We start from the raw sequence: 5,817 nt of genomic DNA on the forward strand, positions 1-5,817 counted from the left end.
ACCTTCCTGTGTCCTTTAAGTCATCTCTAGATTACTTATCACACCTGATACAAAATGAATAGTTGTTGTGCTCTATTGCTAAGGAAATAATGCAGGGAAAAGTCTGTACATGTTCGGTACAGGTGCAAGCATTCTTTTTGTCCTGAATATTTTCTCTTGCAGTTGGTTGAATCTACAAATGTGCAACCCATAGAAAAGGGAGGGCAATCGTGTAATTCAAAAATGTGAGCAAAGATTTTACTTACCAATCCTAAAAAAGGGTGTGAACCCTTGATTTCCTATATTCACATCCTACTTCTGGGATTAAAGTCCTACCAGAAGCAGGATTTTTTAAAAATATAAAAATCGATTGTTATTTAAAGATTGGAAATCTCCAGTGTTATTTTGCTTTGAAACAGACATTTTCAACTTCACCACTCTTTTAGTTCAGGTCATACATAATTGTGTGCGGAAACACACACACATTATTATGTGCTTATTTATTTGTATAATATAATCTAAGGAGATTCAAATTTGCTTCTGGATTTTCGTTTTGTAATTTATTTCATGAACAATTAGACACTGTAAAATGGGAGAATTTTCCCTTTTTATTATTTTCAAAAATATTTCTATGTAATGTTAGCCATGTTTTATGATCTGTTAATAAAACGGGTCTGCTTGTGTGTGTGTGTTTGAGTTTCAAGAATATATGCAAAATCACCTCCTCAAGGAGACAGGGCTGAGAGAATGGAAACTTTCCTTCCTCTGTAAACATCGTGATACTGTGTATTCATAGAAGACAGCACTTCCGTGATAGCACATTGAAATGCTTCTGAAACTGTAAGCATAGTAAACTCTTATTGAAAGCATTTTATGTGTCAGGAATTGTGTTGGGTTCTGAGAAAATAACAATATTTAAAAATCCATGGACATGACCTGAAGACCTCTTTGACTGACGGAGGGCAAGCAAGCAGTATTACATAGACAGAGTGAAAATGGGGCATCACCAGGTCATGAAACGCGTGCAGAGAAGGGGGTGACCGGCTCTGTGTGCTGGGGCAGCAATGGCATTGGGGGCGTGGCATGCAGGCTGGAAGGCTCTGTGAGGGCTGATGGGGCCAGCAGGACTCAGCAGGAGGAGACCTACCTGTCCTGTGCAACGTTCTCAACGTGTGCTCAATCATAAGACAGAAAGGGATGGTTGGGGAACAAGACTGAAAGGTGAGGGGGACCCAGGTGAGTGTGCTGCAGACAGGAGGGTCTTTGGAGCCAGGCAGGCATGGTGGGGGGAGACTGCGGAACGACGGACCTCCCAGGCTCAACAGCCTGGGCCTAGCAAGGAGATTAACAACAGCATGTACCTCCTATAGCAACCTATCATGCATTTTTATAATCATTCTGATTATTAAAGACCTGGTAGGGCAGGCTAGGAAACTTGGAATTTTATTCTTTAAGTGACCCTGACACAAATCACCTGCTTTCTCAAAACGCATGTAACTGCAGGTGTCCGAGGAAGAGCAAGGGAAAGGCTTGGAAGACACTAACTGACTCTATTCTAGGTAAACAACAAAACACACACAAAAATGTGCAAATAACACATCTTTGTCTATATTTATTATGAAGGAAGGTAGCCTTTTACATTAAAAGAATAAAAGAGATGTTTACTTATTGGAAGTCTTATTACTCTAGTTTATACTCTCTTTATTTTAACATTAGTTGTCTGTTACCTGTCTCCTCTCTCTCTCTCTCTCTCTCTCTCTCTCTCTCTTATTTTTCTTCTCTCTCACACACGAACAGGAAAACAAAACACAAACCTTCTTGGGCATGCCCATTGGGCATATCTTTGCAAACCTAATACTAACAATGCTAATCTATTTATCTGAGAGTAGGAAAAGGAATAAATGTTACAACACATTAGAATTTCTGCTCTCTCAGTATGTTTAACTGGGGACCAAATTAGTGAAAATCGGCTGGAGTAAATTCAGTCCTTGAAAGGGTTATGCCAGGCCTTTGTAGAAAGGGGTACTGAGATGTTATTTGGAACAAACACAAGGTGGGAAATCCTAAAGGAAGGAGAGGAAGCGTAGCTATTATACTCTCGTTTACTTAGAATAAGACAGAAAGAGGATAGGCATTTATTGCATGGCTACTGAATGCTAAGGCATCGTACCTCGTGTATACATGTGTTATCACATATTTTAAGAATATCTCTTAATCTTCTTAAGCCTCAATGTGGTGGATATTGTCATCCTACTTTATAGTCAGGGAAAGATTTTTAGAAGAACCAAGACACAGCTAGCTAATAAGTAGCCCATGGACTTGGTATTCCACCCATGTCCTTCTCTAAACGCTGCGGTGACACAGTTCTCGTCGAAGGTGAGTTAGGAGTGAATGTAAAGACGGGTTAAGAACAGGGCCCGTGATTCAGACACAGCTGGACTTAAAATCCATTCACAAGCCCTAATACCTTGGTATAGTCACTGATGCTCTCAAACATTCATTTTCTTCAGGTTTAAAATATAATACATTTATTTTAAGGATTACATAAATATGTATGGAAAACATGCAATTTAATGTCCAACGGGGAAAGTAATATTACTAAGTCAAATACTTGATGTTTAGAATCACTTTGTTATCATTATTATTAGCTACCCTTTGTGGAAATTTCATTTCTGCTGCAATACAAGCAGTGTTTTACAGCACTGGCCTCTGAGGTTTATGACTGAAGTCCTGTTTCCAGGGAAAGGGCAGTAAAGAGGCTTCGGCTGGCTCAAGAATCCAGTAAAATGTGTGCCTGTTCCTACAGTTTTCTAGCATGCTATGAGAAATCTCAGATTTGTTTCCATTCGAAGATTTCTGATTTAATATTTACATAAATTTCTGTTTTTCTATGTGTCCTGGTGATGTCTAGTGCAGTTCTTTTAGGTAAAAGAGGCAAAGGAAAATAACAAGGAGCAGACATAACATATTTAATGCTCTGGCTAAAATATCAACAGGAGTTAAAGCCTTCAGCAAGTAAGATATTTAGCAAATCAATAATTCAGACTTCCATTTATCTTTTGGTATCTAATTTTTTTCTTTTAAAAAAATGATGATTCAAAACCAATGCTTGAAGTAAGATTAGTAAAACTTTACGTTCACACCTGTGTCTGACTTTCTAAGCGTGTTGCATTTCAAAGCAAAAGCTAGGTTCAGGGCACACTTCTGTATTCTTGAAACTGGAAACAGGGTCAGACCTTCATAAGTGGCTCCTCCTTCTCACTGTGAAAGGTAAAGATCATCTTGACTCTTCGAAGACTGGCTGTGCTGCACTTGAGATGGGGCTGGCAGTCGCCTTTCAGGGCACATGCTCTACATCTCTACCCATCCTGCTCCAACCCCTGGTGTTACTCGTCACGCAGTTCACCCCAAACGGTGCAAATGAAGATCATTTAATAAAGGTACCATTCTTGATGCCCAGAAATAGCAAGTGAGAGGAGCAAGGGGAGGAGATGGTGCCACTGCAGACTGGGAAGAGGGGCCACTGGGCGAGAACCACGGTTGTGGAGGGTCCAGCTGTGGCCCAGCTGTGGCCCAGGAGGTGAAGCTCCGTCTCCTTTTGCTCTTTGGTCTCCTACCAGAGCCCTCCACAGACTGGACTCAACCAGAAGACAGTGACAAGTGGTCGGCGGGGGGACGCAGAGGGCAGCGTCAGCCTCCAGGGCTCCAAGCAGAGACAGGAATGGAGCCAGGCGGGCCAAGGAGAACTGCAAAGAAGGTGCTCAGTAACCATTCAGCGATGTCCCCATTGCGTGGTGTAGAACTCAGCACGGACTAGACCCCAGAGAAGTATTTTTTGAAAGGCTGAATGAATAAATGCTTCTTGGGAATCGCCTTTAAAAAAAAGAAATTACAACATTGCAGTCAATTGAACACTAAGAAAAATGTTATACAAAAATCCAATAGCAGATCCTTTCTAGTGCACTTCCACCAATACAGAAGAGGATGGATGGGAGAGGAGTGAACCTGGGGACCACTGGCCGCAGTTCCTGTCTGTGCCTGAAGGGGATGCATCACCACAAGTTCCTGTGGCCTCAGGCACCCCATGTTTAAAATGATGACGACAATGGAACCCCCACCTAGCAGGGCTTCTGTTAGTCATAGGAATGGTGGAGGCGATGAAGAAAGTGCCTGAAATTCTAGCTTGTGTTTGCTAAGTGCTGTTAATCTCTCAGTGATCACGGATCATGCATCAGGGAAGGATGCTCGCTGAAGAGCTTTGCGGGTCTCGTGGTAAGGAAGGAGGCTCCTCCGGGAAGAACGTGCCCCCTCTCTTGTTCATCCAGCTCATGGCTCCCTCACGACCTCTGGAGAGAGAGGTAACTGCGTCAGTCGTCCCAGATGACAGGTTTCTGAGATGTCATCTGGGAAAACAGAACTGTCATTTAACTCGACCTAATTTAAATCAAATTGGATATCATGGTTCTTGGTGATGAAGTTTGAAACCTGAAATTTGAAATGAAATATTACCAGCTTCTCGGACATGCCCCAGGCTCTTTGCAGGTTTGAGCAGTGGTAGATTGGAGGACATGGGCATGGGGCCAGCACAGTTCCTGGCACACAGAAAGTGCTCGGTAAGTGTCTTTGAGTGCCTGACACCAGGACAGTTGGAACCTGAAACCCATGGTGTTTTCATGCTAATACCATGACACAGTGGCCTGATGCGCATGTGCAGTAACATTGCATGCGTGCCCGGGAAGTATGACTTTCCAGATGTGTATTTATATCACTTCCAAAACTCATTTTTAATTTGTGTCTCATACGGGAGTCTGGGGGGTTGGGAAGGCAGAGGGAGCTTGAGGTAATTGGCAGTGAGGGAGAGGAGAGCAGGAGTGGGGGTGGCCTGGCCCATGCCCATGCCTCCCACAAAGCTGTGCAGGGGGAACCCTCGCAGCCAAGGGCACCATCGGTTCCTCCAGTTGGTCCTCTGTGCAGATTCCCCACACAGAGTGAGGATTTGGGGTTGCTACATGGGGAGCTGCCTACATGCCTGCCTGGACCCAATTCTACACACTACAGGACAAGTCTGAAAACAGGACTATTTATTTACAGCAAATATCAACCGGTGTATGATTTTCATTCCCTGATACTTCCACCTGGGTGTTGACTTACGTTATTACTTATAAGCTTAGAGTCATGGTAATCACAAATAAATGTGAGCAGCTTCAGATTGTGGTGAAGACTGACGCACATATTCATGCACCCATGCATTCATTTTCAGCAAACAGGAAGAGCCTCCTCTCTGCGGAGTGCTGCCCTAGGGAGTGGGGCACACCAGGAAAGGAGACAGCCTCCGAGAGAAGATGCTGGAATGAGTCTGGGACCTTGTGAGTCAGGACAGAGGCACAGGAAGCAGCCACACACCAGGATGTGGGGAGAAGGGCAAGAGGGTCACTACGGCTAGAGCATTGCAGAGATGTGTAAGACAGAGAGGAAATGGGGACGTAGGCAGAGACCCGTATCACTGAAGGCTTTGTGAACTGATGTTAAAAACCATGGTCTCAATCAGGCAAGGGTCAGGCAGGGACTTCTCAACCCTCCTCACAGTGGAATTACCTGTAGACCTCTAGTGACTATGGTTCCATGGTGATACATTTTGCTTGGTGCCAAGGTACTCACAGGTCCTTAAGGAATGGCTTCTGAGTCAGGAAGCTCATCAACCATTCTTTAATTTATATCAATCATGGAGGAGTTAACTAATAAAATGGTTTCAGAGATTTATGGGAAAATATTAATATAATTCCAATTGAGGAATTCAACGGGAAATGTGAATATCAGAACAGTCTCTTTCTATCTCCT

The sequence above is a fragment of the Theropithecus gelada genome, chromosome 18, assembly GCF_003255815.1.
Source record: "Theropithecus gelada isolate Dixy chromosome 18, Tgel_1.0, whole genome shotgun sequence".
NCBI lineage: Eukaryota > Metazoa > Chordata > Mammalia > Primates > Cercopithecidae > Theropithecus > Theropithecus gelada.